The sequence below is a fragment of the Phyllobates terribilis genome, unplaced genomic scaffold (genome assembly GCF_046119375.1).
Source record: "Phyllobates terribilis strain yellow unplaced genomic scaffold, ASM4611937v1 Scaffold_88__1_contigs__length_6355796, whole genome shotgun sequence".
Lineage (NCBI taxonomy): Eukaryota > Metazoa > Chordata > Amphibia > Anura > Dendrobatidae > Phyllobates > Phyllobates terribilis.
The window spans coordinates 1,922,516-1,947,868 of record NW_027362848.1 but is presented as its reverse complement, the minus strand read 5'-3'; the positions used below and the strand labels follow the sequence as shown (position 1 = coordinate 1,947,868).

Below are 25,353 nucleotides of genomic sequence, written 5' to 3'. Positions count from 1 at the left end.
TCCCTGGCATCCTGTCCAGATATAGGTGATCCCACTGTTGCCACCACTTGTGAAGATCTGAGGTTGTGCATTGTAAAGATTCATCTAGGCAGGTTAACGGTTCATCAATATTTTATTCCTTACATCAAGGTTTTTACAACAACTCCAGGTAAATGGCCAGAATACAATTGTCTCAGTCCACAAGATCCCTTCCCTGGGACGGTAGTTCCATTGCCTTCGTACCAGGCGATAACCACTGTCTCCCAACTTTTTGTTGGCCTACAGCTTAAATATCTCCAGCCAGTATAGTCTGTATTCATATTCCATGATCCTCCAGATGACAGATAAAACGAAGGAAGCACAGGTATCTAGTAGCAACAGTCCATTAAGAAAGTTTAAATCCAAACGACAGATCCCACAACTGTAGCACGTTTATCCAGCCCAGTCGGTACTGATCTCCAAAACTCCATAGACCATCCATCCATCCCTGGGCTACAAGACCTCACTGAACAATGTGGCTTCTTTTTGTCCTTCACTGGGATCAGCCCCCTCAAAGCTAAGTGTGCATTAGCGGAGGTATTTTTCCTCAGGCTGAACTCATCACATGGGCTCCCCAGGATCTACTTTCCCCATCCACACAATGAGCCTAGTGGCTGAGAAAATAATGGCTTAAGGCCCCTGAGATAAGGTCACTGAACAGAAGCATTGATTCCTAAGGCTGAACTGACAAGTAAATAAATCACTAATAAAACACAACAAGATCGATGGCACGGGTGATCCATGCTGGAAAAGTCTGATAGTCTTTAGAACAAGGACGGCTCATCACATTGTCCTATTTGTTGTTTGCTTCATAACAAATAAAACCAAATGTTCACAGTTGTCAGCATGTTCTTAACATGAACTGATACAAATCCTCAAAAAAACAGTGATATTTTAGGCTGTGAGGGAGCAAAACATGAACAATGCCAAGGGGGCAATTCCTTTCACAAGCCACTGTGTGTATAAGATGCATAATGGGGGCATCATACTGTGTGGGGCATCATACATATTGCATAAGGGGCATAATGGGGGCATTACACTATGTGGGGGCATCATACATCCTGCATAAGGGGCATAATGGGGGCATTACACTGTGGGGGCATCATACATCCTGCATAAGGGGCATAATGGGGGCATTACACTGTGGGGCCAGTAAAGGGGTCCTGTACTATGAGAACAATACGTTTCCTCCCTTCCTGTCTCCATAGTTGGGTCGTATGTATCTATTACAGGAAACAGAACAAAAACCTTATGATTCTTATAAAAGGGCAACACAAGACTCCAAAAGAGTCTCGGTGCTGAAGGGGTTAATGCCCCCTGCGCCCAGCAATGGGGGTCTCCACATACCTCCACCTGCAGAGCCGCCACCACATATATGGCTGCTCTGTGCGCACAGGAGCTGTGATGAGGTCACAGGGGGGAGGAGTCAGGGGTCACATGATCAGGGGCCTCAGTGGATGCAGGACTCTGCTGTGCTGGTTGTCATGGTGCTGGATGAGCTGAAGTTTATGTGTGGGGTCAGGAGGGGTTTACAGTGTGGATGTAGCAGAGCTGTGTGTGTACGAGGTGTACGGAGCGGAGCCGCGTGTGTACGAGGTGTACGGAGCAGAGCCGCGTGTGTACGAGGTGTACGGAGCGGAGCCGCGTGTGTACGAGGTGTACGGAGCAGAGCCGCGTGTGTACGAGGTGTACGGAGCAGAGCCGCGTGTGTACGAGGTGTACGGAGCAGAGCCGCGTGTGTACGAGGTGTACGGAGCAGAGCCGCGTGTGTACGAGGTGTACGGAGCAGAGCCGCGTGTGTACGAGGCGTGCGGAGCAGAGCCGCGCGTGTACGAGGCGTACGGAGCGGAGCCGCGCGTGTACGAGGCGTAGGGAGCAGAGCCGCGTGTGTACGAGGTGTACGGAGCAGATCCGCGCGTGTACGAGGTGTACGGAGCAGAGCCGTGTGTGTACGAGGTGTACGGAGCAGAGCCGCGCGTGTACGAGGCGTAGGGAGCGGAGCCGCGCGTGTACGAGGTGTACGGAGCAGAGCCGTGTGTGTACGAGGTGTACGGAGCAGAGCCGTGTGTGTACGAGGTGTACGGTGCGGATCCGTGTGTACGGAGCAGAGCCGTGCGTGTACGAGGCGTAGGGAGCGGAGCCGTGCGTGTATAAGGCGTAGGGAACGGAGCCGCGCGTGTACAAGGCGTAAGGAGCAGAGCCGCACGTGTACGAGGTGTACAGATCGGAACTGTGTGTACGGAGTGGAGCCATGTATGTGCAAGGTGTACGGAGCGGCCAATAGCAAAGCCCTCGAGGTGTGATGAACATACGAACCCCTAAAATGACCCCATTTCGGACACTGTACCCACGAGGGAAGTCATTTGAGGGTGTAATGGGCGTTCTTACGTTCTTATCCCACAGGTGTCTCACTGATTTCTTTACCACTCGGTTGTGTGTAAATAATATTACATTTGCTCAGAGCCGCAGCGAGGGCTTCAACCAGGGGTGGACACACCGCCTTTGCAGCCGCACCCCGGCCCAGAGGTGAAGGGGGGCCCATGCAGGAAGAAGGGTAGTGCTCTTGATGATTTTTGATACCCTGGGCAGAGTGCGGCCATTGAAAAATGGGGCATGTCATGCAGGAGAGAGGCCGGTGGCCAATGAACGCTTCCCCATCAGACTGATGAGAGCGCTCATTGACTGCTGTGTCTGTCCTCCTGCAGGGTCTTACAGTGGGTCTTCTGTCTCCTGCTGTTCCTTTCCCAGCAGAATTTCCTCTAAGAGTAGGGGGTTGGGGAGGAGAGTCCACAGCATTGGACATCACACAAGGGCAGGAAGGTGAAATCAGTCCTGTCTGCTGTGTTCCCTCCTCCACAGTGGGTTCTGCAGCCCTCTCCAGAAGACAGCAATATCATAAAAGATTAGTATAGGAGTGTATGTATATGTGTGCAGGGCTGGCACCAGGAATTTCAGGCCCCATGCTGGCAAAAACTTTTTAGGCACCCTGGAGACTCCGCCCAGGCTCCACCTCCACTCCTCGAACCTTCCACAGTCACACTGCCCACTCTTGGAAAAACTCCACTTCTGCACCACATCCTTATCAATCACACATTAAGGGTATGTGCCCACGCTCAGGAGGCGCCTGCGGCCCCGAAGCTGCGGGATAGCCGTGCGGCTTCTGCCCTCATTTTATGCAATTGAGTGGTGCAATTTTTTTTTTTAGTACATGTGGAGTTTCCTCATAGAAGTTAGACTGTGGAGAAAGTCCACATGTAAACCCGCAAAAGAAATTGACATGATGCGGGTCTGAAAGACGCGATGCATGCCAGTTTTCGTGGGTCATCCATTGGTGCACAGAGTCGCATAGTGGACATGGGATTTCTAGAAATCCTATCCACTATGCTGTAACACCTGGCCGCTGCAGGTTTGTTCCTACATAAGCTGCAGTGTCAAACCCACAGCAGCTCCTGACCATGTGCACATACCCTAACAATTCCCATAGAACACCAGATCACATACAGTGCCTTATGAAAGTATTTGGCCCCCTTGAACTTTTCTAACTTTTGCCACATTTCTGGCTTCAAACGTAAAGATATAAAATTCAAATTTTTTTCTGAAGAACCAACAACAAGTGGGACGAAATTTATTGGATATTTTAAACTTTTTAAAAAATTAAAAAAGTGGGGCGTGCAATATTATTCGGCCCCTATACTTTCAGTGCAGCAAACTCACTCCAGAAGTTCAGTGAGTATCTCTGAATGATCCAATGTTGTCCTAAATGACTGGTAATGATAAATAGAATCCACCTTGTGTAATCAAGTCTCCGTATAAATGCACCTGCTCTGTGATAGTCTCAGGGTTCTGTTTCAAGTGCAGAGAGCATCATGAAGACCAAGGAACACACCAGGCATGTCCGAGATACTTTTGTGGCGAAGTTTAAAGCGGATTTGGATACAAAAAGATTTCCCAAGTTTTAAACATCTCAAGGAACACTGTGCAAGCGATCATATTGAAATGGATGGAGTATCAGACCACTGCAAATCTACCAAGACCCGGCCGTCCCTCTAAACTTTCATCTCGAACAAGGAGAAGACTGATCAGAGATGCAGCCAAAAGGCCCATGATTACTCTGGATGAAATGCAGAGATCTACAGCTGAGGTGGGAGAGTCTGTCCATAGGACAACAATCAGTCGTACACTGCACAAATCTGGCCTTTATGGAAGAGTGGCAAAAAGAAAGCCATTTCTCAAATATCCATAAAAAGTATCATTTGAAGTTTGCCACAAGCCACCTGGGAGACACACCAAACATGTGGAATAAGGTGCTCTGGTCAGATGAAACCAAAATCAAACTTTTTGGCCACAATGCAAAACGATATGTTTGGCGTAAAAGCAACACAGCTCATCACCTTCAAAACACCATCCTCACTGTCAAACATGGTGGTGGCAGCATCATGGTTTGGGCCTGCTTTTCTTCAGCAGGGACAGGGAAGATGGTTAAAATTGATGGGAAGATGGACGGAGCCAAATACAGGACCATTCTGGAAGAAAACCTGTTGGAGTTTGCTAAAGACCTGAGACTGGGACGGAGATTTATCTTCCAACAAGACAATGATCCCAAACATAAAGCAAAATCTACAATGGAATGGTTCAAAAATAAACATATCTAGGTGTTAGAATGGCCAAGTCAAAGTCCAGACCTCAATCCAATCGAGAAACTGTGGAAAGAGCTGAAAACTGCTGTTCATAAACGCCCTCCATCCAACCTCAATGAGCTCGAGCTGATTTGCAAGGAAGAATGGGCAAGAATTTCAGCCTCTCGATGTGCAAAACTGATAGAGACATACCCCAAGTGACTTGCAGCTGTAATCGCAGCAAAAGGTGGAGCTACAAAGTATTAACTCAAAGGGGCCGAATAATATTGCACGCCCCACTTTTCAGTTTTTAATTTTTTTAAAAAGTTTAAAATATCCAATAAATTTCGTTCCACTTCACGATTGTGTCCCACTTGTTGATTCTTCCCACAAAAATTAGAATTTTATATCTTTATGTTTGAAGCCAGAAATGTGGCAAAAGGTAGAAAAGTTCAAGGGGGCCAAATATTTTCACAAGGCACTGTACATAGCAGCAGCTTTTGTTTTGGACACAAGATTTTGTAAGCTGCCGCCACGACAAGGTAGACTCTTCTGGCAGGGCCCTACTCTACTCTAACCTATTAAACATTTCTTAAAATATCCAGTACTCTATTTAGGTATATTTTTCTTTAAGGGAATGTGTCACATACATTTTTTCAAATAATATCACATACAAAGGGACAAAAACCATCACACCATGGCCGGACCACATATTACCACCACATAGTAACCGAACACCACATGCAAGGAACAAATACCACCACACCATGACCAGACCACATATTACTACATACAAGTAATACTATATACAAGGAACTAGAATTAAACCTCATACTTTTGTTCATGCATATTTGTATCCCACCCTGTATATAAACTGTTTATTGCAGGAAATTTGTGTGAAAACCACCGATGTTAGGAAATACACCCACATCTGATCTGGTGCAAAGCATAATATCCTGGCAAATGATCATAGAGCCGCAGATATTCTGAGCATTATCAATCATATCAACGGGAGGCAAATAGATGCATCATTGTAAAACAGACAAAAACAAGTATGTACAAAACACTGGTGAGATTACTGTAGAACATTGCAATGGTGAATCAGATTAGATGGAGCATACAAATCCATGCTATCCAGAAGTTGGATGTATAACAGATCAATTGCAATGGGACAGGTCTGCATAGAGTCTGATGCAAAACTTGATCGTGAGGCTATAGGTATAGCAAGCATTTCTATCTGTATCAATGAAAAACAGATTGTCATGGAAATATTGAAAATCTTTTCTTCTCCCCTGTCATAAATATTAAGAAGTCTCTCTCCCAGACTCCTCTTCCCTCCTCCCCTATATTACTTGTCCATGGGAGAAGAGCTGACACTTTGGCCAGTGGCCTCTATGCAAATCAATACACACATGAGAAGGGCCTTGTAAGCAAATGCTGGCCCAAAAGGTGCTACCAAACCCAATTAACACAGGCTTGTGATAGATTTACAGCTAACTGAGAAGGTTGTATTCCCAGTGCTTCAAAGGGAATGTAACAAAGCCCTGCAGACGGCCCAAGCCAATATGAAATAACTAAAGTTCCATATGTCCGATAATAATGGGGCCTATATTTTGGATGGCAGGGTCAGCTAAGGAATAATATGGATATTTTCCCGTCTCTGTAAGCCTCTCTGGGGAGCTGTGCCGCAAAAGTAACAAAATAGCAGACGGCAGCTATACCGTGTGTGGTCTCTGGAGAAAGGTAAAATCACAACAGAACATATGGAGTCACTTTTGGGCCTCTGCGATCAACCCACGATAAGTTATCGCAAAAAAAAAGATATCTAATAAAAATATAAAGGCTAGAGACTAGCCCCCGTGATGTCATCACAGGGGGTATGTGGGCAGGTCTCCCATTAGGCATAAAAGAATCCACGGAGTATAGATCAGCACTTATGTTGGAAGTTACATATTTTGTGTAGCACGGGTCACATTCGCTGAACAGGATCGGAGTGCTTCTCTCCAACTATACTGAGTCGTCCCTGCGAGCTGTATAGAGTAAGTTGAGAATTGGAAGACAACAGTAATGTGTTGCCTGACAAAGGTTTTCTATAGAGTGTGGTGTCCACTTTATAAGATGTTACTATCCCTGTCAGGAAAATATCCAGAAATGGAGTGGAAATCAAAGGTTCGCTGACAGTGGATTTTAAATTTAAGGAATAAGAATTCAAATACACTTAACTGGGGGTCACCTCACCATACCAAAAGTACATCATCAACATATCTACCAAACCAAAAAATGTGCTCAAAAAATGGATTATCATCAGAAAAAATGTAAATTTCTTCCCACCACGACATGTACAGCATAGCCAAAGATGATGAGAATTTGGAGCCCATGGGGACTCTAAGTACTTGTAAATAATATTTAGAATCAAACATAAAATTGTTGTGGGACAACAAATATTTTATGTTATAATGAACCTTTTTAAATTCACAGAATATCCACTATATTTATTTAAATGGTGTTGAACGGCAATGATGGCCAATGCGTGAGGGCTGGAGGAATACAGGTTGACAACATTGCTGGTGACAAACCTATATTCTTTCTGCCACACGAACCTGTCAAAAACCCTCAGGACAGACGTAGTATCTTTCACATGGCTTGGTGTTTGAATAACCAGAGGATACAAATGTTCACCAGCCATTGGTTAAATTCTCATTCAATGAACCCATACCCTAGATAATAGGGCGAAGGGGGGGGAGAGATACCCTTTTGTGTTTTGGGGAGCCCATGAAAAATGGGATAATCGGGTAACTGCCAGCGCTGAATTTTGTTATTAAACCCCGACAAATAAATGCCTTCCTCCAGAATAGTGGACAGCATTGTTTTATACAAATTGGTAGGATTCATAGAGAGCACCGGAGCAGATTTCATATATCAACAGTTCTAATAGCACATACTCCGGGGCATCAAAACATTGTGTCCATAGAGAATAATGATCTCACACATTTTTCTTTCTTTGGTCTTGAAAAAGTTAATTATCCGGTAAGGGGTGGAAACAGACAGAAACCCCTTAATATGCGTGAAGCCTTCTGGATCTGACGTGTAAATACTAAATACCCTTCGGGTAATGAATTTCCGCAATGACCTGTTTTACATCTATTGATGAAATTCATACTGGTTTATTCCCAGCAGACATCTATATGGTGACATTCCAGGTTTTCTGAATTTATTTTGTGTTTTTCTGGTTATTATTTGCCGGTGTACTTATTTGCCTTTCTGTATATTGCGCTATCATCGCTGATTCATCTTCGCAGAACGCACATAAATGATGCAAATATCTTAAAGATTTTTCAGCAATGACGGAGTATTTCCAATGCAATGTTCTGCAGCTTATTTATCTTCCATTTCTCATATATTTATTTTTGTCAGTTTTTTCGCAATATAATTATTTGTTTTTCGTTGATACAGATAGAAATTCCCGCTACATCCACAGCTTCACGATTCAGTTCTGCATCAGATATTTGTTTTTGTCAGTTGTATTTTAATGTAATTACCTGTTTTTCGTTGATACAGATAGAAATGCTTGCTCCATCTATAGCCTCACGATCAGGTTCTCCATCAGACTCTATGCAGACGTCTCCCTTTGCCATTGATCTGTTATACATTCAGCTCTTGGATATCATGGATTTGTACGCTCCATCTAATCTGATTCGCCATTACAATGCTCCACAGTAATCTGATTCACCATTACAATGCTCCACAGTAATCTGATTCGCCATTACAATGCTCCACAGTAATCTGATTCGCCATTACAATGCTCCACAGTAATCTGATTCGCCATTACAATGCTCCACAGTAATCTGATTCGCCATTACAATGCTCCACAGTAATCTCACCAGTGTTCTGTACTTGTTCTCGTCTGTTTTACAATGATGCATCTATTTGCCTCCCGTTGATATGACAGATAATGCTCGGTATATCTGCGGCTCTATGATCCTTTGCCAGGATATTATACTTTGCACCAGATCAGATGCGGGTGGATTTCCTTGTAAATCTTTTACTATGTAATCAATTTTGATTAGCATAATTTTTTCCCCTTTATATGTTCATTGTTATAGGTTTATAGTTTCTCCATAAATATTGCATATTATTTTATATTATTTTTTACGCGTGTCAGATCGATAAGAACAATATTTCTATTCACAATTTAGACATTGATGCGTTTTATCTGTTTATTGGACCTTGTTATTACGATGCTCTATATTGAATCTATCATCCATCTCATGTATACATGTTCCTGTCCCTCTATAATCAGTATATCCTCCCACCTTCCGTTGCTATAGTTGATGGCATTTGCAATGTTCTGACCCTGTGATCTCACACCTGTACACTTAATCCCGGTGTTGTATTCCTATATGGGATAATCCGTGGCAGCTAACACTGGTGGTCTTCACACAAATGTCCTGCAATAAACAGTTTATATACAGAGGGGGATACGGATATGCATGAATAAGAGGATGAGGTCTAATTCTATCTTATTTTTCACCATCATGGTGTTTTGCATTTCTGTCTGTATTTGGTCTCGTTGCCTTCAATGTGAACTGTGGCCTGGATTTTCTTCACACCTTTTGCATGTCTAATTGATTTCTCATTTCGTGTCATGTGACTCCATTGTGCTTGTATATATATATATGACTTCATTGTCCTTTTCTCATCTGCTATAACTATGGGCGCAACCCTAACGCCAGAAACGCATAAGAATTTTACATTTTTTGTTTTTTTTTAAATGATCCAATACATTTCTGTCATATTTTTCCTGTTGGAGTGCTGATTTTCTCCTTTTCGTTTTCTTCATATGTCTGTGCTCACCAGTGGGACCGGCACCCTTCAGTGGACTATCTTCACCCTGTTTGGATTCAGCGTTGCAGCTCCCTAACCCTCCCTCCTGTTTCTTCACAATATTTTAACACGTATCCTAGGCCTCGATGTTCCCCACAGAAACTTGCTGTTAGAATTGTTGAGACGGGAGAAAAAGGTCTGAGGAACGCAGACCGTAACGGTCTGAAATATATAAAGAAGATCTGGTAAAATGTCCATTTTGATCTCACTAATACAACCAAAGCAGAGCATTGGTTTCAAGTTATAATTCATTCGATTTTCAACCATTTGTTCAAGGATGGGGGATATAATTTAAATGATACAGATCATCCAAGTTCCCCAGAATTTGTATACCCAGGTACTTAATTGTGTCTTTCTGCCACTTAAAGGGGAAGTTAGAAATTAGTTATTGTGTCAGTTCAGGGTTAAAAGTTATGTTCATGGCTTCTGTTTTAGAGTAGTTGGCTTTAAAATTGCTTACATGGCCGAGTTATTCAAATTCCTTTATTATAGAGGGAAATGAGATCATTGGGTTTGAAACATAGAACAACAGGTCATCTGCGTATAGAGCTAGTTTATAGTGATGTCAGTCTATAGTAACTCCACTAATATCTGGATTTGTGTGTAATGCTACCGCTAAATGTTCCATCACCAATGTGTATAGCAGAGGTGATAAGGGACACCCTGGTCTCGTCCCCTTTTTAATAGAAAATGTGTCAGATAGAAGGCCGTTTACCCTATCGCTTTAGGGTCAGTGTATAAGGATAGAATTTTAGGTAACAAGAAAGAGTCCATCCTAATTTGTCATAAGGTGCTCTTCAAGAAAGTCCAATGCACTGTGTCAAATGCTTTTTTAGCGTAGGCAGAAACAAGGCACATTGGGATCCCCTGTTTTTTTGCATGTGAAATTAACAACGTTTTATTTTTATTATCACGAGCTTCTCTGCCCTTAATGAAGCCAACCTGATCGTTGCTGACAATTGAGGGTAGATAGTGGGAGAGCCGTGGTGTAATCACTTTAGAGAATATTTTGACGTCTACATTATTTAATGATATTGGACGAATATTAGGGCAGGTATTTGGTTCTTTTCCAGGCTTTGATGAAACCATTATATGAGCCTTAAGTGATTGGGGGGCAAAAGGGGGAGTCTTCTGAGATATCATTGAACACTTTGGCTAAAAATTGTAATAACAGAGGTGCAAACATGTTATAAAATCTATTATTGAACCCATCTGCCCCAGGGCTCTTCCCGATAGGGAATGATTTAATGGCCTCTCCTATCTCTTATTCAGCAAAAGCTTTGTCTAGTATCTCCTGCTCAGGGGTCTGTAAGGAAGGAACGGCAGTGTCCTTAACCCCTTAACCCCCAAGGGTGGTTTGCACGTTAATGACCAGGCCAATTTTTACAATTCTGACCACTGTCACTTTATGAGGTAATTACTCTGGAACGCTTCAACGGATCCCCCTGATTCTGAGATTGTTTTTTCGTGACATATTGTACTTCATGATTGTGGTAAAATTTCTTCGATATCACTTGCGTTTATTTGTGAAAAAAATGGAAATTTGGCGAAAATTTTGCAATTTTCAAAATTTTAATTTTTATGCCCTTAAATCAGAGAGATATGTCACACAAAAGAGTTAATAAATAACATTTCCCACTTGTCTAATTTACATCAGTACAATTTTGGAACCAAAATTTTTTTTTGTTAGTGAGCTATAAGGGTTAAAAGTTGACCAGCGATTTCTCATTTTTCCAACAAAATTTACAAAACCATTTTTTTAGGGACCACATCACATTTGAAGTCACTTTGAGAGGTCTTTATGACAGAAAATACCCAAAAGTGACACCATTCTAAAACTGCACCCCTCAAGGTGCTCAAAACCACATTCAAGAACTTTATTAACCCTTCAGGTGCTTCACAGGAATTTTTGGAATGTGGAAGAAAAAAATGAACATTTAACTTTTTTCACAAAAATGTTACTTTAGACCCAATTTTTTTTATTTTCACAGGGGTAACAAGAAAAAATGGACCCCAAAATTTGTTGTGCAATTTCCCCTGGGCACGCAGATACCCCATATGTGGAGAAAAACACTGTTTGGGTGCACGGCAGGGCTCGGAAGGGAAGGACCGCCATTTGACTTTTTGATTGTAAAATTTGCTTGAATAATTAGCGGATGCCATGTTGCGTTTGGAGAGCCCCTGTGTGCCCAAACATTGGAGCTCCCCCACAAGTGACCCCATTTTGGAAACTAGACCCCCCAAGGCACCTACCTAGATGCATAGTGAGCACTTGGAACACCCAGGTGCTTCACAAATTGATTCATAAAAATGAAAAAGTGTTTTTTTTCACTTTTTCATTTTTACGAATCCATATGTGAAGCACCAGGGGGTTCCAAGTGCTCACTATGCATCTAGATAGGTGCCTTGGGGGGTCTAGTTTCCAAAATGGGGTCACTTGTGGGGGAGCTCCAATGTTTAGGCACGCAGGGGCTCTCCAAACGCAACATGGCGTCCGTTAACAATTTGAGCCGATTTTCCATTCACTTTGTTAGCAGACACCATGTCGCGTTTGGAGAGCCCCTGATGTGCCTAAACAGTGGAGCTCCCCCACAAGTGACCCCATTTTGGAAACTATACCCCTCAAGGATTTTATTAAGTTTTTTTGGCCGCGAAGCATATGGGGCGGAGACTCGAGCATGTCACTCAAATACCCACGATACTCAATGCATACCAGAGCACCCGATGCAAACTCAAGTAGCGAGCACTTGCGCTCAACACTAGTCGCCATATCGTCATCTTTTTTTCTTACTTTTGAAAAAAATCCCAACCCCATCACAACCCTAACCCCAAACCCAGCCCTAACCCTAGCCCAACCCTAACCCGAGAGTTTATTTTTTACGCCGTTCCTCGTGCGGTATAAGTGATTAGACGACTTTATTCTTCGGGTCGGTGTGATTACAGTAATACCAGAATCATATGGGGTTTTTATGACTGACAGCTGTTACACACTAAAAGACACATTTTTTGTAAAATCTAGTTTTTGCATCGCCATATTTTGAGAGCTATAATTTTTCCAGATTTTGGCAGACAGTCATGTGACGGCTCGTTTTTTTGCGGGATGAGTTGACGTTGTTATTGGTGCCATTTTCAGGTACGTGACATTTTTTGATCACTTTTTATTTCGATTTTTGGGAGGCAGAATAAACAAAAACCAACAATTCAGGAATTGTTTTTTTTTAATTCTGTTCTGCGTGTGGTAAAATTGATAAGGCAGCTTTATTCTTTGGGTCAGTACGTTTACAGCGGTACCACATTTATATCGTTTTTCTATGTTTTGCACTTTTACATAATAAAAGCAATTTTATAGAAAAAATTATTTTTTAGCATAGCTTTATTCTGAGAGCTATAACTTTTTTATTTTTCGGCTAATGGAGCTGTATGGTGGCTTGTTTTTTGCGGGACGAGATGACGTTTTCAGCGGTACCATTTTTATTTATATTTGTCTTTTTGATCGCGTGTTATTCCATTTTTTGTTTGGCGGTAGGGTGATAAAGCATTGTTTTTTGCTTAGTTTTTTTTTTTTACCATGTTCACTGAAGGGGTTAACTAGTGGGACAGTTTTATAGGTCAGGTTGTTCCGGATGCAGCGATACCAAATATGTGTACTTTTATTGTTTGTTTGTTTTTTTATAATATTTATTGATGGGTACATTATATTTTTATTTTTGGTGGATTATTTTTTTTTTTTTTCACTTTCTGATAGTTTTTATACTTTATTACTTTGTCCCACTATGGGACTTTCACTTTTTTTATTCTGATCGCCTGTATAGCGCAGGGATGCAGCACCATTCCTGTGTTATACAGGCTGTCAGGGCTGCACAGGGAGAAGATTCTTTTGTCATGCACTGCGCATGTCCAAAAAATCTTCCTGCTGTCTGGTGACCCGGATGTTGTCATGACGACATCGGGTCGTCATGGCAACATCCTGGAAGCCACGGCAGACAGCGCTGGAAGCCGGAAGAGGAGGTGAGTATCTGCGATCACCTCCCCTTGCCACCGCAATGCTGCGATCGACTTCGATCGCAGCATCGCGGGGGTTAATGTGCTGGGAGCGGTGCGTGACCGCTCCCTCCACATAGTACCAGGTGTCAGCTGTGACAATCAGCTGACACCCGGCGGCGATCGCCATGACGTACTAATACGGGTCTGGCTCTTAAGTCCCAGGGCACAGACGCGTATTAGTACGTCTAATGTTGTTAAGAGGTTAATATAATTGTCATTTTTAGTTTCAAGAATATTAGGTGGCATGTCGTGGTATTGTCCATGAATATTATATAGCGAACTATAAAAGAAACTAAATGCTTCCGCTATGTCAGAGGGTTTATGAATTTCTGGCCCGGGTGCCCCTTTTATTTTGGATACGTATGTCCTTTACACGTGTGGATGTAACCTTCTTGCCAATGAGAGACCACATTTATCTGTGAATTCCTACGAGTACCTTCACATGTGATCTTGGCATTTTGTATATGTTTGATCTAGTAAAGACCTTCGCTCCTTTCTTTTTTTCAATCAGATCATTTTTATTTAACAAAACTAAGAAAGACCAACATTTTCTTTTTTTAAATAAACTTTGTGACAAAAAAAAATAAAAATAAAAACCAGTAAACAATACAAGAACCGGTTTACAATGATATAAATCCCAATATCGCTCTATAGTACAAGGTTTTGGAACAGTAATTTTACATTTGTACATAAATATCTGAATACTTCCTGACGGCTTATTTTTTTCCCTATTGAGACTTCAAAAGAAAAAGAATATATTTAAGAAGGGACAATTGTGTGGACTGAGATTATCATTTGCTGACACCTTGGATATAAGGATATACATTCCTGGTTTACTGTAAGGAAATGTACAAACGATCCAGGATAGTATTTCTGAGAAGGTTCTTTGAAGCAATACCCGGTGTATTTAACCATTGATCCCATATGTGTATGGATTTCTTGAGAGCGTTCCTTTAATATAAGATCCCCTTTCCAAGCATAGAGTGTTATTTATCCTGGATTTTAGTTCTGTTATCGTTGGGGGAGAATTGTCTATCCAATGTAGTGCCAACAACTTTCTGGCTTGGAATAATATTCTTGAGGTAGCTATTGCCATATGGGAGTCTGGATCTACGTCTTCTCCCAGGAGTCCTAGGATACAGATTTTAGGTTCCAACTGAAGTTGTATCCCAAATACAGATAGTACAAGAGCGATCACCCCCTTCCAGTAGTCGCCAATATTTACACATTTCCACGTCATATGCATCAGGTGGGCGTCCTTTTGACCACATCTAGGACATGTGTCATCCGTTTGTATTTCAATTTTAAATAAAATACTTGGGTATCTATATACCCTATGAATGAGAAGAATTTGGGACAATCTTTGTGACTCTGACAATGAAAGATTCGGTGTCAAATCCAGTATTTCCCCCATTGCTCCTCAGATAACGGACTCACATCCTCCTCCCATTTTGTCTTTACTAACAAAGGATATTTATCCAAATGTAGGGCCAGTAACTGCCTATAAATAAGGGTTAATAGACCTTTTGTATCCACTGCTTTAGCAATGGTATCCATTGGGTGATGTATCAATCAGTATGGCGTTTATTCTAGTACCCCTATCCTCCCACTCACTAATATTATTTAGCTTCTATAGCTCTGGTAAGTTATAGGTGTGCCATAAAGGAGTATAGTTTGTGTACTTTCCAATCCCCAGAATATTTTTACCCCTATCCCACACCTTATATATTAACTTTAGTGTACGACATTTTAAGTCATTTTCTCGAGGAGGCCCCATATCTAGTACCGAGAATGGAAGCTTCCACTTGGTTCCTTCCATAAGTAAATGCCCTGAAATTACACAATATTTGCGAGTACCCCATCCATGAAACTACTTTTAGCTCCCTTCTAGTGTTAAGCCGGTCTACATATACCTGGAGGCAAGCAGATCATTTATGTTGTTTGTCAAGGAGATCAATCTGCTCAAGCAAATGAGACTTTAGCTGTTCTCTCCTTTTTTTAGCTTTTATCTAGGTTTTATTATTATACCTCTGAGGACACATGTCAGTGCTTCCCATTTAAATGGTAAGGCAGTTTCATCATGCTCATATATTTGAAGGAGTCTATAGTCTCAAGAAGGTCTGAGACACAGAGCGAGTCTTTCAGCAGATTATCATTTAGGTTCCAACATCTGAAGCCTTGGTGGAGGCCGGCATAGTCAGATCTATAATATAACCGGGGATGCGTGTGTCTGTCTGAAGCCTTTATAGACTGTGCAAGCGCGACACGCCTGCGCAGACTGGCTCCAGACAGAAGCAGGCATGGAGTCGTTACAGGTAAGAGGAGTGTGTATGGCGCCGGAGATCATGGTATGCGTAGACACTGAATGCATACCGCGATCTCCGGCGCCATACTTACCTGACCGGGAGGAGCATTGCCTCTCTTCGCCGGAGACCGGGGCAGAAGTGAAGGTGTCGGAATCAGCACATACACATAGCGCTATTTGCAGTGTGTCTTCAGCAAAATGGCGCCAGACAGCGCAGTATGGGCATGCACGTACTCTGGCGCCGCACTCCTCCCCCAGCCTCCGGCAGAACAGAACACCGCAGCGCTGGAGCACAAAGAAAGGTGAGATTAAGTGTTTATTTTTTTGTATGTGTGCAGCGTGAAAGGGATGAGGGGAGCCATACATACCAGGATTGGCGGGTGAGGGGGCAACACATCAGGATTGGGGGATGAGGGGAACCAAGCATACCAGGATGAGGAATGGGGTGCCATGCATACCAGGATGAGGGGGACCACACATTCCAGGATTGGGGGGTGAGGGATGCCATACATACCAGTATAGGGATGAGGAGTGCCATGCATACAAGGATTGGTGGGTGAGGGGACCATGCATACCAGGATTGGGGGGTGCGGGGTGCCATGCATACCAGATTAGGGATGAGGGGTACCATACATACCAGGATAGGGATGGGGTAACATGCATACCAGGATAGGGACGAGGGGTACACTACATACCAGGATAGGAATGCGGGGCACCATGCATACCAGGATGAGGGATGGGGTACCATGCATACCAGGATAGGAATGCGGGGTACCATGCATACCAGGATAGGGATGGGGTACCATGAATACCAGGATAGGGATGAGGGATACTATACATACCAGGATAGGAATGCAGGGGGTACCATGCATACCAGGATGAAGGGTACCATGCATACCAGTATAGGGATGAGGGGTGCCATGCATACCAGTATAGGGATGAGGGGTGCCATGCATACCAGGATAGGGATGAGGAAGCCATATATACCATGATTGGGGATGAGGCGTGCCATGCATACCAGGATGAGGGATTGGGTGCCATGCATACCAGGTTTCTGGGATGAGGAAGCCATACATACCAGAATTGGGATAAGGGGTGCCATGTATACCAGGATGAGGGATGGGGTGTCATGCATACCAGGATAGGGATGAGGGGTACCATGCATACCAGGATGAGGGGTACCATGCATACCAGAATAGGGATGAAGGGTACCATGCATACCAGTATAGGGATGAGGGGTGCGATACGTACCAGGATAGGGGATGGGGTGCCATGCATACCAGGATAGGGATGAGGGAGCCATATATACCAGGATTGGGGATGAAGCGTGCATTGCATACCAGGATAAGGGATTGGGTGCCATGCATTCCAGGTTTCTGGGATGAGGGGTGCCATGTATACTAGGATGAGGGATGGGGTGCCATGCATACCAGGATGAGGGATACCATACATACCAGAATAGGGATGAGGGGCACCATGCATACCAGAATAGGGATGAGGGGCACCATGCATACCAGGATAGGAATGAGGGGCACCATGCATACCAGGATGAGGGATGGGGTGCCATGCATACCAGGATTGGGGGATGAGTGGTGCCATGCATATCAGGATGAGGGATAGGGTAACATACATACCAGGATTGGGAATGAGGGGTGCCATGCATACCAGGATTGGGAATGAGGGGTGCTATGCATACCAGGATGGGGATGAGGGGTGCCATGCATATCAGGATGGGGATGAGGGGTGCCATGCATACCAGGATGGGATGGTGGGGACAGGATGGGGGCAGCAGAAATACCAGGAGGGGGGCAGCACATATAACAAGCATGGGAGACCATATACCAATAAAAATGCTCGCCACCCGTGCATAGAAAAGTTCAATAGCTAGTTACAATATACAGGAGCATGATCTGACCATACAGCAGTTCCTACCTGAGATGTAGGTTGCCATGCAGGCAAGTGACGGCTAATTAAGAAAAGGACTATATGGCTATGTATATTGTGTAAAGGAGAATAATAGGTATAATTCTTTACGTCTGAATGTAGTATCCTCCATACATCGCCCGGTTGAGACCAAAGCACAATTAGCAAAGCTTTCGTTTGTGTTTTAGATTGGTGACTCCAGCCCAGGGACGCGTCTAAAGAAGGATCCAAGACAAAATTAAAGTCACCTCCAATGATGATAAGGTCCTCCGCAAAATATTTTAGTTTGTTTAAGTAATGACGGCATGTCTTAATTTGGTCACAATTAGGGAGATAGAAGTTTGCCAAAGTCAAAATTTTGGAGTAGATGGAGATCTTAACAAACACATACCTCCTCTCCGTCTCAGACAGTGTTTCTACAATAGTATGCAGCAGTGATCTGTGGCGGCCGATACTCAGCACCTTAGACTTCAAAACTGCATTTTTCTGGGACGCCAAGATGAATAATATCTATTAGTAATCTGAGGTACAGTATATGATCGCCTCTAAAGTGTGACTCCTGAAGAAAGAGAAAATGTACGTGCTGTTTATGCCTATGATAAAACACGAGCTCCTTTCTCTGGAACATTAAGTCCTCTGACATTCAATGAACAAGTTTTGAGTTGTGCCATATTATATGAAAAAAAGGGGGAATGGAAGAGAGAAAGATTAAAAGAGGAAGTATAGACGGTAGATAGTAACGTCTACCTCTCAGTGTCTAAGAAGTATAGATTATGAATATATCAAAACAGTAGGAAATTGCGAAACAAGCAGATCCCAATGCAAGTCCCTAACTGGGGGTTGTCTTTACAGGCGTAAGTCAAACTTTCAGTTCTAGGATTCCTATTAGGTGGAACCATGGAATATAAAGCAAGTAAAGTAATAAAGCCTTATATTACAGTAGTATCATGTGGACTCAACTTATATCCTGGTCTAAGATCTTATATGAACTTAGACATTCTATATAGTGGAAGAGTGGCACCTAATGCTCTATTTAGATATATCTAATTATATGCTTAAAGAAATAAGTAAGCATCTGCAAACTGTCTCTCATCAGGGAAGACAAGATTCATTTCAGGAGCTCATATGATTGGCAGGTTCCTTTCCCATCTGGCTGCATCACCATCAAGTTCCTGATCCATTGAACACCTTCTGTGACGTGCTGGAACTCTCTGTGGCAATGGTGGAGCAGGTGGCCAGTCAGATATAGGGAATGTCCAGGGCATCACAAATAGGTCTCATGTTGCTTGGATCTTTGAAAATATACAGCTGGAATGGGTACCCCCAGGAGTACATCAGGCCATTTTCCCGGATGGCATCAAGTAGTGGTTTCAATACCCTTCTTTTAGCAAGTGTCATTCAGGATAGATGTGTGAGCAATTATATGCGTTTTCCATTGAAATCACCAGGATCCAACTCCTCTGCTTTCCTCACAATGGCCTCTTTTACATTGAAAAAATGTATGCGAGAGATAGTGTTCCTTGGACGCTCAGGATCTGGGCCATGATTGCCTATTGTACGGTGCGCCTTATAAATCTCCACCTCCTTATCAATAGGATCACCAAGAATATTAGTGAATAATGATCGCAGTGTTGGCATAATCACTTGTGCATTGATGCGCTCAGGTATACCCCTTATCCAGATATTATTGTGATTTTCTTGATCATCAACCATATTAAACAGATGGTTTATTTACTGCCTGTGAAGATCTAGTGTTAGTTTCTGAGCATTATGATGGCCTCTAACTTGGACATTATCCTCTAATCTCTGTAACTTGTCAGTAAGCTGTGACAGGATAGAAGTGAGGGGACGTATTTCAGTATTGTATGTGGTCTCCAGCCTCTGACTATATTACTCCATATCTTCTTTAGTAGGGCTAGACGCAATCTAATATACAAATAAGTTATGTTGTTCCCCATATCAGAATAACCTGTGGCTGGGGGGTAAATGTCCCTGTGAAGCAAGCACTGCTCATTATGTGGGCTTTGGTGAGAGTACAGGGAGATTTGTGGAGCTGTTTTCTCGTGAGGCCGACATTAAGAGAGAAGTTGGTGCAGGACTGACAGTCTGGAGCTGTCTGGCATCATGAGGGTTAAGACTGCTTCTTTTTCCACGCTGAGGTGAGGCAGTAATGGCTCCGGAGCAGGAAGATAAGACCTTCCATAAGAAACGCTGCATACCAGACATGCTGACAGAGGTGGAGGACCTCAGATTAACCTCCGATCTCTTCTTTCTTTCCCATATCGAACGTCATGTTTGAGGCTGTAAATTGCTTATAATTGCCCCAGGAACATGGTCTGAAGACAGTGCTCTCAGTGTGTGCGTTCTCTTGATGCTGTGTCCAGGCCATGTCCTTCCTGTTGATGTACAATACGTCTAAAGGTGGCGTTGATTGGCAGCAGGATTGTGTGATGTAACAATCTTGTGTGATGTAACATCCTTACGGAAACGCGAGTTGTGACACCAATGGAACTGCGCCAGAACAGGAAGTGCGTATGAGGGTTTTTATTTTAAAAAGGCTAAACATGAGGAATGAGAAGGAGTTGGTCTAGTAGTGGACAACCCCTTTATGAAGATATAATTTTCGGTTAAAAATGAAAAAGGCTTCTCCCCTGTGTGACGTCTCTGAAGTTTGTTAAGAGTTGATCTCCGTGTAAAACATTTCCCGCATTAAGAACATGAAAATGGCTTCTCGTCTGTGTGAGTTCTCTGGTGACTAAGAAGTGATGATTTCTTCACAAAACATTTCCCACATTCTGAACAGGAAAAAGGTTTCTCCCCTGTGTGAGTTCTCTGGTGCTTAACCAAATCTGATTTCCAGCTAAAACATTTCCCACATTCTGAACAGGACAAAGGCTTCTCCCTTGTGTGATTTTTCTTGTGCGTAACCAAAACTGATTTCCAGCTAAAACATTTCCCACATTCTGAACAGGAAAAAAGCTTCTCCCCTGTGTGCTTTCTCTTGTGCGTAACCAAAACTGATTTCCAGCTAAAACATTTCCCACATTCTGAACAGGAAAAAGGCTTCTCCCCTGTGTGAATTCTCTGGTGCTTAACCAAAACTGATTTCCAGCTAAAACATTTCCCACATTCTGAACATGAAAAAGGCGTCTCCCCTGTGTGAGTTCTCTTATGCTCAACCAAATTTGATTTCCGGCTAAAACATTTTCCACAATCTGAACAGGAAAAAGGCTTCTCCCCTGTGTGAGTTCTCTTATGTTTAACCAAATCTGATTTCCGGCTAAAACATTTTCCACATTCTGAACAGGAAAAAGGCTTCTCCCCTGTGTGAATTCTCTGATGAGTGATAAAACTTGATTTCAATGTAAAACATTTTCCACATTCTGAACAGGAAAAAGGCTTCTCCCCTGTGTGAATTCTCTGATGTCTGATAAAACTTGATTTCAATCTAAAACATTTTCCACATTCTGAACAGGAAAAAGGCTTCTCCCCTGTGTGAATTCTCTGATGGCTGATAAAACTTGATTTCAATCTAAAACATTTTCCACATTCTGAACAGGAAAAAGGCTTCTCCCCTGTGTGAGTTCTCTGATGTCTGCTAAAACTTGATTTCAATCTAAAACATTTTCCACATTCTGAACAGGAAAAAGGCTTCTCCCCTGTGTGAGTTCTTTTATGCTCAACCAAATATGATTTCCGGCTAAAACATTTCCCACATTCTGAACATGAAAAAGGCTTCTCCCCTGTGTGAGTTCTCTGATGTCTGATAAAACCTGATTTCTCTGTAAAACATTTTCCATTTTCTGAAAAAGAAAATGGCTTCTCCTCTATGTGACTTCTCTGGTGAATAACAAGATCTGATTTCTGGTTAAAAAATTTCCCACACTTGAAACAAAAAAATCTATTCTCTGATGTGTTAATGCTTTGATGTTTAAGAAAAGACTTTTCGAGGGAAAAACTATTTCCATATTCTGAACATGAAAATGGCTTCTTTGCTTTCGGTGCAATTTGTTTTTTAATGCTTATTTTGTGACTTTGATTTTCCTTAGTATTCGGTAATGAATCAGAAGACAGGACCTGTTTCAAATGATCAGATGATAGCTCTTTGCTGTGAAGGGATGATGGTATATCTGGAGTAATGGCATTCACTTCAATTGTATCCTGTGGGATCTCAAGATCATCTGATTTAAAAATTGAAGATGTCAGCTGTCCCCCTGATCTCCTGGTACAGTCATCTGCCAAGAATAAAACCAATTATTATTTATGAATAACATATCCTTAAAATTTATATTGTTGAATATTTCTACTTAAACTCTCTGTAAAAATGTACTTTATGTAAAAGTATCATTATTTACCAAGAAAACATCACAGAAAAAATCAGCCTTACCAACACCAAATCAGATAACAAATGCATTAGCATTTTAGTGTTGGTTGGGTGTACTGGGGTGTCTGTCCATGTGGGGTGCACTTATATAGTGCTGGGCAACCTTCCTGATGTAATAGTATGGGCATCATTAGGCTAAGCCAGACACTGTGCATCACACCTACCTGTGTGACTGGCGTCCTATGCAAGCTTCATCTGTGTGCATCTTTAATACTAGGCAACCACCCCCTCCATGAATTGGTACGATTGTGAGTGGTTGCTCCATCAGTATTTTGCACCTGCGCTGCCCCCACCTTTATCATGGGGGTCTGCGGCATCCTGCTAGTGCATTTCTTATATGATTTGTGTTGGTAGGCTGTATCTTTTTCTGTGATTTTTTTTATTTTGCCCTATGTTAGCCGTCATTATTCACCAAGATAATAACAGTTCACAGTCTAATAGAAAACCTCATAGGATGAACCAGTAGAGCGTGGTGTCCAACTGTTTGTTAATTCTGCCTCCCTAATATGCAATAAAAAGCCACCAAACAATGTTATGTAGGCAAAAATAATATCAATAAAAACTTCTACTCATCTCACAAAAAACAAGTCCCCACTCAGGTCCATCATCTGTCAGTGGAAAACCAGAGGTTTCCACATTATTAGTGGCTCAAAGGCTCTTGAAAAACAACATGGCTTCCATAAACCAATCCAGCAATATCCGCTCTCCCAAAGTCAGATCTCCCCCTCGCTTCTGAGCCTTGCAGTGTGCCCAAACCATATTTAGCATCCGTGTATTTGACATTACTATAGTGAGAAGAACCCACTTAATTTACGGTGTGTGTCTCCTGGAGCACAATCTGGACACTATGTGTTGGGTAATGAAATTATATATTTGTAATTTTCACTCTCCAACATCCACTGCGTGCTAATTTCCGGAAAGTGCCTGTGGAGTCAAAATAGTCACTACTCCTATAGATTATTTCACTGAGAGTTATAATTTCCAATATGAAGTCACTTTATGGGGATTTCTACTGCTCAGGTTTTCTGCAATTTGGTCACATTAGGGCTTCTGTAAATGGTGTGTCCCATCTCCTCTGGGATCTGCTCCTGCGACGTCTGCTTCTCTCACCAGGCGCCGTCTTATTCATCCTGCAGGCGGCGCTGGTGATGGAGGAGATGTCAGAACCAGAAGCTCTCAGCAGCGCAGGCTCTGTCCACCCACTAAGATTTGGGTGCCTGGGACCTGTAGTACCATCCAGTCTGGCAGTATGGGTGTGTGTGCTGTCCAACTGGAGTAATCTGCTCCCTGCTTCAGCCAACTGGAGAGCACCGCACCCTACTAAAGCTGGAAGCATATTGCCGGAAGCTGCCAGATACAGCCTTGTTCTCCTCTGGTTCAGACCTCTGTGCTCAGCTCCTGGCTTGTGTATTTGTTTCCTGTTGTGACTCTGACCCGTTTACTGACTACTTTTGTGTGGTTTCGTATTTTCTCTGACCTCCATGTTCTGACCCAGCTATCTGACTATTCTTCTTGCCATCTCACACCACAGAACATTAGGTAACACTGTGGCCCAAGCTTAGGGGGTCTGTGTCTAAGTCCAAATCCATGTAGAGTGGTTAAAGGATGATGAGCAAGGCAAACCCTGGGATCTGGAAAATGGAGTATATAGCGCCAAGCCTGTTTGTGGTAGCCATCTTTTGAGCTGCCAGGTGACCATGAACAGTGTCCCCAAAACATTGTGTCTGCAAACTATCCCAGCAAAATCTGCTTTCAAATAGCTAAATGCCGCTCCTTCCTTTCTTAACCTGCCATGTGCCCAGACAGTAGTGTACAACCGTATATAGGGGATTGTCAGATTCAAGAGAAGTTGGAATATTATTTGTAAGGTCCATTTGTTTCCTATTATCCTTTGTGAAGAATTCCAAAGTTATCACCATATAAAGTGACAAATGTCAGATTTGAAAAATGGGCCCAGATAGGAACACAAAACTGGCTGCAGGAAGGGGTTAAATCACACTATTTTGGGCACTAACTACTATAGTCAAAACTGTGAGTATAGACCATAACATCTACTGAAATGATCAAACTCAACAGTCTCCATCAGTAAGTAGTGAGTAACTAGTGGTGAAACCTCTCTGGGGTAATTGGAGTATGGGGCTCGGTGGCTCTTGGGAATCTAAACTATCATAAGGGACAATATTTTCTGTCAGACGAGTTTCAAGAAGAAATATTAGACATTCAAAGAGAACTTTTTAAAATAGTGCAGAGTTGAGGTGTCTTAAATTTAGCTTAGAGATCTATCATGGCGCAGGTGTAATGGTTTTTTTTTTAGTTTATCACAATCTGGTTTGAAGTTAGTCGGTTTTAAAAGAAACTGAAAAGTCAGGATAAAGGGAGAATCTGTTGTTATTGTACAGAAATTCACACTTGGCCCTCACTGCACATTTAATGTTGTAGATCATAAAAGTGACGTTCGGCCAGAAAGACTGGACCTGGTCTTGTAGGGACCATATGAGCACATTCAGCAGCACAGAAGGGAGAGAAGGTAGATTCATCCAATAAGATATCAGGGATCTAGGAAGGAACACCATCATTACCCTCCGCTTTCTCTTACAGGCCCATCATTATATTTTTCTTCAAGTGATTTTCTGGCTTTGTAGTTTACAGATCTGGGCAGGTAACGTCTCCTAATCACAGTGAGTAGGTGGATCCTCCAGGTTGTAAGTTCTATGGAAAAGGGTTTCAATGCCCAAAATCATTTGAACAGTTTTGGGTGGAGGAGAATGCTGTGGTCTAGAGGAAAAATGGTGATCATATGATTGTGATACGGCCGGACTACACCACCGATAAAGCAGCCACAGCCGGTGACTGAGATAAAACTGTGACTTCTCTGCATTTAGTGGTTACTACTCACCTGGGTAGTCATATGTAGGAATCTCCTCTTTACACCGCTCATCACTCCTCACATATGACTCTATAGTATTAATATGGGGCAGATCTTCACCCTGAAACAAATATTATAAAAGTCACAGACTGATGAGAAGTCCCATCTATGATCAGCTCTAATCCTGACATCTCCACTGTTCTCTTTACACAAGTATAAACCACGTAATACTGGTGGATAAAACAAAACTGAACACAAGACCTTCACAGCCGTCTACACATCATAGGGGAGATCTCATGACACCTTCTCTCCA

General features: G+C 42.6%; 1 pseudogene; it reads right to left on the bottom strand.

Annotated features, from left to right (window-relative positions):
• The window catches only part of LOC141197795 (uncharacterized), an 84,814-nt pseudogene that overhangs the window by 22,476 nt on the left and 36,985 nt on the right, over window positions 1–25,353 (bottom strand).